The sequence below is a fragment of the Pholcus phalangioides genome, unplaced genomic scaffold, assembly GCF_987345545.1.
Source record: "Pholcus phalangioides strain wild (caught in Gottingen) unplaced genomic scaffold, Ppha-v1.0 ptg000020l_1, whole genome shotgun sequence".
NCBI lineage: Eukaryota > Metazoa > Arthropoda > Arachnida > Araneae > Pholcidae > Pholcus > Pholcus phalangioides.
In genome coordinates, this window is record NW_028301613.1 from 647,777 (window position 1) to 659,956 (window position 12,180).

The 12,180-nt window shown below is 45.0% G+C and overlaps 1 long non-coding RNA gene across 1 annotated transcript in view; it reads right to left on the reverse strand.

Moving 5' to 3' along the window:
- Positions 1-6,290, reverse strand: part of LOC149070698 (uncharacterized) — a 79,256-nt gene extending 72,966 nt beyond the window's left edge. The window contains exon 1 of the long non-coding RNA XR_016195002.1: positions 6,183-6,290. This is a non-coding gene — a long non-coding RNA (uncharacterized LOC149070698). The remainder of the gene's footprint in view (positions 1-6,182) is intronic.
- Between the last annotated feature and the right edge of the window lie 5,890 nt (positions 6,291-12,180).

Here is a 12,180-nt window from a genome sequence, read left to right on the forward strand (position 1 = left end):
GAACATGCTCAGAACAGCCTTTGTATCATTTGCCATTAGTTTGAGGAACACTGAATTAGTGCAGAGACTATTGCAGGAAAGGGCGTCGTGAGACCCTCGGGCGTCGCACCGATCAAAGAAATATCGAAATGCGTCGTGGATAAATGGCCATTATCACTATACTGGGGTTTTCGAAGCAGTCGTGTCTTAACGGGTTAGCTAATGGGGCCCAGGGCTAAGCATCAACAAAGGGCCTCATTAAGTTATCAAAAACTTGATATAATTATGAAATTGATTCATTGATTCTCTTTCATTAATTCCAATTTTTCACTCTTTCTGGAGTGATTTTTCTTTTCATTGCATCGGAAATTTTTTCTCCCACTTATTCTGAATCTCCATGAATATTCTCGGGAACGTTTTCCCTCCATTAATTCTGAATTTCCATGAATTCGAAAATATTTTTTATCGCTTATTCTGTGAAAAAACTTTCATTAATTCGAAAAACATTTTCTTTCATAAATTTCCATTTTTCCTTTCATTTCATCAACATTTCAGAAATGATTTCTATCATTACTTCTGAATTTTCATGAATTTTCTGTCATTAATTATATAAAATTTTGTCGAAAATTCCGAATTTTTCATTAACTCTGAATTTTTGACATTAATTCTCAAAATTTATATTCATTTTTATCATCGATTCTAAATTTTCGTGAACTTTTTGTCATTGGTTCTAAATTTTCGTGAATTTTTTGTCATTGGTTCTAAATTTTCATGAATTTTCGGTCATTGATTCTGAATGTTCGTGAATTTTCGGTCATTGATTCTGAATGTTCGTGAATTTTTTGTCATATGATCTAAATTTTCATGAATTGGGAAATGTTTCCTATCATGAATTTTCATGAATTTTTTGACATTAATTCTCTGAATTCCAACAAATTCACTGACATTGATTCCCTGAATTTTATGACATTGATTTTCTGAATTTTCTGACATTGATTTTCTGAATTTTCTGACGCTGATTCTAAACTTCCATCAATTCCGAATTTCCTTGAAATCGAAGCGGTGCGCTGTCCGCACTTTCCGGCAACTCGTGGGTTCTCAAGTGGGGGAGACCAGGTATCAGGGCCGTCTTAAGAGCATCATGGGCCCCCGGGCCAAGTGATTTTTCTGATGCCCTACCTGGACAATTTTCGAAAAATTCATCTACTTCTCGTTTTCCTGAGGCCCCTCTTCTCTTGAGCTGCCCGGGTGGGCCCATGCATTCAGACGGCGCTGCTATGCATAGGTTCGACTTTCCGACAACTCGTGGGAACCGACAGAGCATATGTTCGGAACCTTCAGAATATCCACTCGCTGGATTTGGAGTCGGTCCCACCCGTAAGTTGTCATGGGGAACATTTGATTGGATTCTATTGCCCGAGTGGATCCTCAGGCGTAAGTTATAGTCTCTTTGGTCGAGGGGTCAACCGCAGCGTCTGCCAGAGGTCATCCCACTGTCAATCAAATTGAAAACCCAACAAAGACGGGCGCTCGACCTGCCCCTTGCGGGGCTTTAATCGATTTCTTTCAGAGCTTGTCTTCTTATGTATGGAATTCCTTAAAGAATTCCATATACACACACACACGCCTATGTGTGTTGGAAAAATTCCGCGCAAATTCCTAATGAAAAATAGCGGACTGCTTTCTGTTCCGGATGTGGCCATCCATGGCAGTGGGTTTAGCCCTGGGGCCCCCGGCAGTTCTCATCTTTTTTTTTTTTTGCTTTTCCACGCTATAAATTAACTACAGAAGTGGGGCCCCGTGAAAAGTCTACCTGGGGGCCCCCCCGCTCCGGGATGTGGTGGGGGGGGGACACGGATGTGGCCCATCGTTAACGTTGGTTGACACGGAAAAGCCTAGGCAAGGGACGGACTTGAGTATTTTGCGGCCCGGTGAGGAAACAACTTCCTGGCTCTCTCTCTAAAACGGGGTTTCCCCAATCCGCCAGTGTCCGTGAACCCAGGGCCAGAGGAGCATTTATGATTGTTCCACTTGTGGACTATAAAAGTGGACTTGAAAACTTGTGGACTTAAAACGGGGTTTCCCAATCCGCCAGTGTCCGTGAACGCTGGGCCAGAGGTGCATTTATGATTGTTCCACTTGTGGACTACAAGAATTTTGCTGCCCTTCTGCCATTCCAGTCCTAATTTCTCGAGTTCGTCACTCTGTGCTGTAATCCGCTTGCCCCCTCCCCCCGTCCTGCAAGTAGAGCCGTCTTATGAACGTCATGCCCCCCCCCCCCTCCGGGCCAAATCAGTTTTCTGAGGCCCTAACTGGAAAATTCTCGAAAAATTCAACTACTTCTCATTTTTCCGAGTCCCTGGGCCAGGCCCCATGCGTTAAGACGACACTCCCTGCAAGGTTGAGAATCACCGCTCTAGGTCACTCCTTTTTGTCGCTCACTGACATGGTTCCTTCCTTTATAGGTCACTCTTTTGCTCATTCACGCGTATACACACGCTCTAGGTCAGCGGCTCTCAACCTTTTCTGACTCTCTCGCGGAGCCCTTTTTTCAACGTGTGGCGGAGCCCTGTTTGGCTCGAGGAGTTCTTTTTAGTACGTAATTTATACGGCGGAACCCTTTTTAGGCGTCTTTTACTTGTTTATTTAGCAAAATCCACTGATTTATTTCACTTTCCTCGGGCGGCTGCGGACTCCGCGGAGCACCGGTTGAGAACCGCTGCTCTAAGCTATTCTTTTGATCATTCACATACTTACAGTCGCTAATTATTTTGGTCATTCCCATCGGCGTACGCAAAGGAAGGGGGAGGGGCATGGCCCCCCCACAAGGGGTGGGCAAGGCTCCAGCCCTGGGGCCCGTGATGATTTTCATCATTTTTTTTTTGTTTTTCACGCTATAAATTCATCATAAAGGGGCCCGTGAAAGATCGCAGCCTTGGGACCCTCCCTGCTTCAGGATGTGGGAAGGGGCATGGGGAGGGGTATACGCAAAGTCTAGCCACAGAGTGAGCAGCAGCAGCAGACCTGCAAACAGTACAAATTCAATCGCGGCACATCACTCACTTAACTTCTGAAATATAGATGGCAGCACTGAAAAATTAAAACACTAGATAACGTACTCAGACTTGTTAGGCCCACACACTTCCGGCACAACTCACTAGATAGTAAATTGCCCATAGATGGCGATAGACCTGAGTTGTGCTCGGTTCGAAAGAAAGAAACGTCAGTGAGTGACCTACGGAGTTCGCAAGCACGTGAGTGAGCAAAAGAACGACTTGGAGCGCGTGCAAGCTTGCGAATGACCATAGGCGTACGTAGAATTTTTTCCGGGGAGGGGTTCCGAAAAATTTTTCCTTCTGAGGGGTGGGGGCTACGTTTTTTCTTTGTCGTTTAATCCAATGTTATTACATGAATCCCAAAGTGGGTCCGCGGCTAATTACTTCATATTTAATCTCCTGGGCTTCGTATCTCTAAGCGAACTCAATATTTCAAAAATCGAGAATTCAATACAATTTTGAAAATTATTGATGTGACAGAAAATTTCACTAAATTTCCGCATTTCTACAGTTAAAATCAGCAATTTTAACACTGATTTCTATGAGGATCACCCTTTACCTGACCCTCAAAGCGATGATGATTATGACGTCTATTCAAAAAGCCTCATTACTGGGAGTATTGCAAATGTGGCCAACCATTACAAAGACATATACTAACACGATTAGAGAAGTGACAAACCATTGTAAAGGCATTTACACGTCTGAAACGCATTGCCAGGGAACCACGGTAACCTAAGTAAACGTTCGAAAAGTGATTGCTGAGGCCCAAAAACCATTGTTGCCCGACAGTTTTTTGCCCGTTTGGGGGCATTTGCCCTGCTCTGAGGAAATTTTAAAGTAGTCTATCGTTCAAGTCGGGTCCCATTTGGTGTATATGCAAAATTTGGCGACGATCGATCTAAAATTGTAGATTTGCATTGAGAACATACACACACACACAGACAGAAAAATCAATTTTATATATATAGACTAGCTATAATACCCGGCGGTGCCCGGGTTTTCTTCGATGAGGCTTTTTTTGGATCACGTGATATCCCCCCTCTTTCTTTAAGGGACATGCAAACCGTGTCTATGTTCACCAATATGGCGGCTTCCTGCGCGACTCAATTTAAAGAAACGAAAAATAAATAGATATATATTTTTTCTTAAGGGGCGCACGCGCGCCAAGTATTTCGATTCCCCCCCCCCCCCAAACTTCGAGTTACCCATCTGAACTCGTCAATATTCCTCGGCGGAACTTCTAATGCATTGGTACCGGTTGGAATGTGTGTGTGTGTGTGTGTGTGTGTGTGTGTGTGTTTGTAGTGAACCTGTCGTGAAGTTTGTTTCTGCGTAGTGCCTCTTGCGTGTAGTGCTTCCATCTGCCATCAATTTTTCTGACTATGACCGAAGTGTAATGATTGAATAATTGTATTGTCGTAGGCCCATTGTGCTCTCTGCATCAAAGACAACTACAAACCGGGCTTAAATACAGTGCCGTCTTAAGGCATGGGCCCACCCGGGGCCCTCACAAAAATGGGATCGGGTTGAGATTTTTGAAAATTTGCCTGATAGGGCCTCAGAAAAATCATTTGGCCCGGGGGACCCCATGATGCTCTTAAGATGCTCATGATGCTCCCCAGGTGCTTACGTCATCAACCACCCTTTATGAAGATATGAAATATTTTTAATGGTATCCTGAACTGTGGTTTGCGGGCACCTGAACTAACAATCTCCCCATTGGTAAATCTGCTAGAGAGCCACTTTGGTGATCTCTAAATGTTTCGTGGATCCTGCAAGTGATCTAGAAATGTGCTTGGGCCACTTAAGTACTCTCGAACTGTGCCATGCATCATTCAAGTGGAACCGTAATTATGCCGCGGATCACTTAAGTCATCTGGGAATGTGCTTGGCGTAACATGATTGATGTAGAGCTGCACAGGGGGGGGGGGGGGGGGGTTCGCTTAAGTGCTCTAAAATTGTGCCACATGTCAATCAGGGGATCTCTAAATGTACTACGGATCGTTTAAGTGTTCTGTGTCGCGGGTCACTTAAGTGAAAAATGATGTCTGAAAAAAAATGTGCCACGGGCCACCTAAATGCTCTGGAATTGTGCCATGGGTCATAACCCCGATTTTTTGACAGTTTACGGGGGGCGGGAAGGCAAGAGCTCCCTATGTGCCCCTCCCTTCGTACAGTCTCTAATTCCATCAATATGTGATAGGAGGTAGGGGGCAGGGATGACGAAATTTTGCTGACAGACGGGGGAGGGGGGGGGTGCCGAAAATGGCTGAAAATTGCTGACGTAATACATGAACGGCCCCTAACGGTATTCGCTAAAATGGGATTCGATTGTATATATATGGATATTTTCCCAAACTAGATCCCGAAAAAGACCAGATCTAGTTCGAAAATAATCCAAGTTGGCAACACTGCTCTCGGGGTTATCCCCGCCAGGTGGCACTCGAAACACCACGAGGATTTCCACACCCGGTGGACGTTATCAGAACTATCCCGAAAACAATTCCCCCAACGGTCTATGTCTATATATGATAGAGGTCTTCAACCTTTTTTTTTCCTAGTCGCGAGCACTGCCTGTGCCCATCATCTAAAGAAGAGCACCCCTTATGCGGCAAATTTGACATGCGAATGCATGAAATCAGGGTGATTCCAATCCTTAATTGCAATTTGTACGAGGCGGTTTAATCGGGATCGCAAAAGTGCTCGCGAGCACGAAATCGCACGCGACCGTTGAGCACTCCGGGTACTTCAGAGAGCAGCGAGTTGAAGACGTCTGGTCTATAATAATAATAATAACAGCAATACCGACGGCGGACGCGGGGGTGGGGGAAACAGGAAAAAACAATAAATACCCACACGCGGCACCTGTCACGCCGCGCATGCGCAGAAACGAGAAGCAAAAAAAAAGCATGTACAGGTATATATCGAGGTCCCATCTCAAAAAAGAAGGACACGAAGGTTATCTCCGCGGGGTCAAAAACCATAATTTATCAACGGCGGTTGACAACCAACATCCATCCATCTGGGCCGCACTGGATTAGGTTCGACGGCGACGGCAAAAAAATGGCGGATATCGCACACACAACGCGCTGAACACAAAAGGATGGAGACAGAGGAACACAAAAATTCAAATATATTCATACTCACCGAACCGTCGGTCACCCGGGCGATTCCATGGGCTCCATCCACGATGTCCTCATCCTTGCAGGGATGTCTATGGATCTGAGACACTCTGGTATAATGTCCAAAACGTGTGGCGAGAGATGACGACGCATATAATCATGAAATGCGCGCGCTCTCCAAAAAAAAAAAAAAATCCATCCTAGGAGAGAAGAAAAGGTTCCCAGCAGGGTGGCCCCCGCATCAGGAGGCCCCCGCTGCTTACTTTCATACGTTATAGAGGAGTCGGGCCTGTACTTTTTTTTTTTTTCGTTCTCTTCATCCTCTTCAAGTTGACAGGCCGAATAAAATAGAATAAAAATACTGTGTAATATTACGTAGGAAAAAGAAGAAGGGTCCGTTTCTCTCTGGGAGAGGTTTCAGTTCCGGTTCCCCCTTTGACAAGTTGGGGGCCCCACACCCAATTCTCGTTTCTTTTGTTGCTGCTGTTGCCATCGATGATTTATCGATTCAATTAACGTAGTAGACATCTATTCTACGGTGCCTCGGGTAGAGACACGCGTCCCGTTTTTTTTTTAATGGTTTGGAGATTTTTGGACAGCGCGTGTACGTTTTTATTTCGTTTATTTACTCTGCGGTTGTGGGGGTTCGAGCCATGCCTTCCCCCCCAGGCTGGAATCTTTTGCGGGTCCCCAGAGCAGACTTTTGTGCTTTTTTACCTGCCTATTTTGAACGTTTTTAATGCCTAAACTTCTGGGCTCTACTCGCCATCCTTGAAGTAATATGCTCGGGCAGGGATTCCCCCAGGCTGGGATCTTTTGCGAGTCCCCAAACCAGACTTTTGTGCCTATTTCAAGCATTGTTAGTGCCTTTTTGCCTGCTTATTTTGAACGTTTTTAATGCCTAAACTTCTGAGCTCTACTCGTCATCCTTGAAGTAATATGCTGGAGCAGGGACCCCCAGGCTGGGATCTTTTGCGGGTCCCTGGACCAGACCTTTGTGCCTATTTCAAGCATTCTTAGTGCCTTTTTGCCTGCCTATTTTTAACGTTTTTAATGCCTAAACTTCTGGGCTCCACTCTTCACCATCCTTGAAGTACGCTACTAGGCCTATTAATCTCATCATCCTTGAAGTACTAGGCCTATTAATCTCATCATCCTTGAAGTACTAGGCCTATTCTCTCATAATCCTTGAAGTAATAGGCCTATTCTCTCATAATCCTTGAAGTAATAGGCCTATTCTCTCATAATCCTTGAAGTACTAGGCCTATTCTCTCATAATCCTTGAAGTAATAGGCCTATTCTCTCATAATCCTTGAAGTACTAGGCCTATTCTCTCATAATCCTTGAAGTAATAGGCCTATTCTCTCATAATCCTTGAAGTACTAGGCCTATTCTCTCATAATCCTTGAAGTACTAGGCCTATTCTCTCATAATCCTTGAAGTAATAGGCCTATTCTCTCATAATCCTTGAAGTAATAGGCCTATTCTCTCATAATCCTTGAAGTACTAGGCCTATTCTCTCATAATCCTTGAAGTAATAGGCCTATTCTCTCATAATCCTTGAAGTACTAGGCCTATTCTCTCATAATCCTTGAAGTACTAGGCCTATTCTCTCATAATCCTTGAAGTAGCCTAATGTTCACTTCTCTCTCATCATCCTCAAAGTAATACGGTCGAATCCCGTTATAACGAGACCGGAGAAATCGCTTCCTTACAACGAAAAATTTTGTTATTAAGGAATTCCAGATTTTTGCATTGTTCCCATAAACACTTTTACCTGGGAGATTAGAAAACTGTTCATTAAAACGAGATATTCGTTTAAACGGGATTCGACTGTATTAATCTCTTCCATTCATCGAAATACTATTTAAGTTCCGGAGGGGGGGGGGGGCTCTTGGAACGATATCAATGTTCTTTGGTAAAAGAGCAACCTACTTTGGCCTACCCATTAGATAGGCCAAAATAATCACGCTCCAGGTGAAGAAAGTGGTCATCCTTGATTTTTTTAAGGGGGGGGGGGGGGAGGTTTCTTTTCAACGCCATTTCTTTTATCAACAAAGACAAGATTGACCATCCGTCCGGAGGCCATCATTTTTTTCGGACAAAGACCAGAAATTCCAGAAGAAAAGAGGCTCTCACAAGACGGAATGAGAATGATGCGGCATCGACCACATGCTTTTCTCGCGGCGTCCCGGGGGGGCCCCACCACCAGAGGAATGCCCCCCCTCTTCCTTCCTCGTAACCCGCGGGGACATTGTCTCGTGAGACGCAGGAGCCCATTGTGTCCCACTGGCATTAAATAATATGGTTCGCCGACGGGTGCCTTGCTTTTTGTGTCTTCCTCAAGCGCCCTTCGCTTTCTTTCTCTCTATCGTGGCACGGCGTCAACGGCGATCCATAATCACCACCAGTGACGAATACATCATCACCGCTCTGTGTGCGATTATGGACCCTTTTCTTTTCGGTATTTGACCAATGGGCCATTCGACGATGGTGATGAATTATGAATAATACAGAGTTACCATACGTAATCAGAGGTGGATTTATAGTTTTGACGCATTTTTTACCATGCAAGTGTGATTTTTCTTGATCACTCATTCCACAAATTTACCGTCCACCGACATGGGCAATTGCTAAGTAAGTCACTGTTTTGGTCACTCGCGTGTATGTTCATTCTCTAGGTTCCACACATGCTTGCGCAGTCTCTAGACCAGTGTTTCTCAACCACCGGGCCCTGATATCATTCATACTGGGCCGCGAATGATTAGCCGTTTCATTTTCCCTCATTCATTTTCTTACATCGTGTGTTTGGCCGGGCCTTCGACTCACAAAAATGAATGAAACCGGGCCGTGGGCTTGAAAAGGTTGAGAACCACTGCAGACCACTCGTGCACGGTTCAGGTGACTCTTTAAGTCGCTCTCGCGCTTCCATGCTGTTTTGGGTATCGTGCCGAAAGTTCCCAAATTTTATCATCTATCGACGGTCGTCGCCCCGGTCCTGGTTAGCATAACAAAAGTTCTCAACTTTGCTGTGCGATCAGTGGTCATCTCCGGTTTTTGACTATCATGCCAAAAAGTTTTTGAAATTTTCGATCTATCGGTGGTCATCAACGTCATCTGGTCATCATACCAAAGTTTTGAAATTTTCGATCAATCGGTAGTCATCAATGTCATATGGTCATCATGCCAAAGTTTCCAAAGTTTTTCGATCTATCGGTGGTCATCAACGTCATCTGGCTATCTTGCAAAAGTTTTCAAAGTTTCGATCTATCTGTGGTCATCTCGGTTTTGGTCATCAATGCCCAAAAATTTCCAAAGTTTTTCATCTTTCGCATCTTTCATATGCCGACCGAAAGTTTCCAAAGATTTCGGACTATCGGTGATCCTCTCCCGTTCTAGTTATCGTGCTGGAAGTTTGCGAACTTCGAGATCGATCGGCGTTATCATCACGGTCATCTGGTTACTATGCCAAAAGCTTTCAAAGTTTTTGATCTATTGGTCACCCATCATCGTTTTGGCCATCGTGCCGGAAACTTCAAACTCTGCAAACGAAAAATGGTCATCTTTGGTTCTTGTTATCGTGCCGAACGTTTTCGAACTATGTAATCGATCGACGCCCACCAACTTCAAGGCGCAAATGCGAGCCGATCTCCCCGTTAAAAAGTCTCGCCACAGAGAGCAACAGTCCTACAACGATAAATCATTCAATCATAACACTTCACTCATAGTTAGAAAAACTGGTGGCAGATGGCAGCACTACACATAACAAGCATTACAGAGAAACAACAAAACTTCACGTCAGGTTTCACTACACGTACACGCACATTCCCGCATGTACCGATTCGTTGGGGGTTCCGCGGGGGGGGGGTACATGTGTGGCGTAGCAGTAGTAGGTAGGGCCTCCAAAAAGTGGCTCGGGTATCCATGATGTTCTTAAGTCAGCCACCTCGTTGGGCAATTTGCCTGTTGTGGCGTTGTATTTGTATTTGTATCTGTCGACGCTCGTCGCTGGTTTGGTTATCGTGCCGAAAGTTTCCTGACACTTTGTGATCTATCGACATCATTATGGTCATCATGGCAAAAGTTTATGATCTATCAGGGGTCAACTGGTCATCGCCGATTTGCCTATTATCATGCCGAATTTTTCAGAAATTTGTGAACTGTCTCGACGGTCATTGCCGGTTTGGTTATCGTACCGAAAGTTTTTTTTCACGTTTTGTGTCGTGAATTTCTCTAACCCACTGACATCGATCAGCCACTGTTCACTCTCTAAATATTCCCAAAATGCCGATCACGTGAGTATCGGCAAAATCGATCTTCTTGCAATTTCAATCGATTTAAAATTCCACGTGGGGGGGGGGGAAAAAATGGCGATCGCACATAGCTCAAGAAATTCAGTCCAGTAGCCTACTAGAAAAACACACAATATGTGGGAACCTCGTCATCCTGATCGATATCCACCATTTTCCCACATCTCTTAAAACAAAACTCCTCCCCCGCCAAAGAGGGCATTAGCCCCATGGGGGCCCCCCCGCCGGCCAAGAACAAGAACGACCCCCCAGTCAGAAACAATGGTCTCGTCGTCTGCAGGCTGGCGCTAATTAATCTACCCACGGTCGCAAGAGGCTAATTGTTTCCTCTCGCTCATTATCATACATTCCCCGCGGCCCTTTCTTAATTCCTGAGGGGGGCGGGGCCTCCGCAGTCATTAGCAATCACCGAGGTTATCGGAGGGCTCCGGAAAAAAAGGCACTGTTTCCTCAACCTTTTTTTTTTTTTGGCAGTTGCGGCCATATTTCAGGGCACGCATCTTCAACCCGTTGCTCGCGAGCACCACAGTGCTCCCCGATGCACCCAGGGTGCTCGATGCTCGTCTCCGAATTCGTGCTCGCGAGCACTTGATCAATCAACTTTTCCGATTGAACGCCTTTGTACGAATTACGTTCAAGGACCGAATCATTCTGATTTCATGTGCATTCGCATGTCGAACTTGCGGTAAGGGTGCTCTTCTCTTGAGGATTGGTGCTCGCGGCCAGGAAAAAAAAGGTTGAAGACCTCTGCTCTACGGAGCTCTTTCTTGATATTATTTCCCATGTTCTAGGGCAGTGGGTGCGCAAACGTTTTTGGAAGCGCGACCCCCCCCCCCCCGCCGACCAAAAACACTTATCAGAGACCCCCTACATAGGCTGCCCATACGTCCCGGTTTTCCGGGACATTCTCATTTTTTTGGCGGTGAATGTTTTGTCCCGAAAGTGCTTTTCGGAACGCTTGTTTCGATCTTAATAAGGCAATATTGACTTCCAAAACATGTCCAATTTTGTTTATTGACGTACTTGGTATCCGTTATGCAAGATGGAAGTGTATGGTCCTTGATTTTGGCATACAGCGTGATTAATCCCCCGATTCCTCAAAATGATTCGACACTTGAAATCGACCATTAACAAAAAATTTTCATAAAACGTAGGCACATTTTCCGCCGTATATTTCACATGTCACTTATTATTACATTCTATGTTTTTAATTTTTAAGAAATATGCAAATTCGAAATCGGGCGATTCTCTCTAAAAGTCACCCTTTAAAAGCCCTAACTTGATATCGTCCGCCGCATGCCAGAAGCACGAATGTACGAATTTTCCTTTCTAGTTATCAGGCTGTTCGAACACCTTGTTTTGCTGTCCAAGTTCTGCCTGAAACGCTTTCCAGCATGGCCCAGCCGCAAGGTAGCCTGCTTATATCCCACAAGGGACAGAGCGGGGGCCATGTTTGGTGTTTGCCTGAAACGCGAATGTGTGTGTATCCCTCCCATTGAAACACACGTTACACAAAACGTTTTTATGAAAATAACTTCCATAGAGTAAACGTGGGTAGCGTGAACATTCGAACGTCATTTCCCACGTTCCTTATTTTGCAAGGACATTTGCACATTCGTGATTCTGGCATGACGGAGCCGACATATCGATTATTAGAGCCCGGGAGTTCAATCAAAACGCCATAAATGCCCTTTTTTGCCTATTTTCAAACTT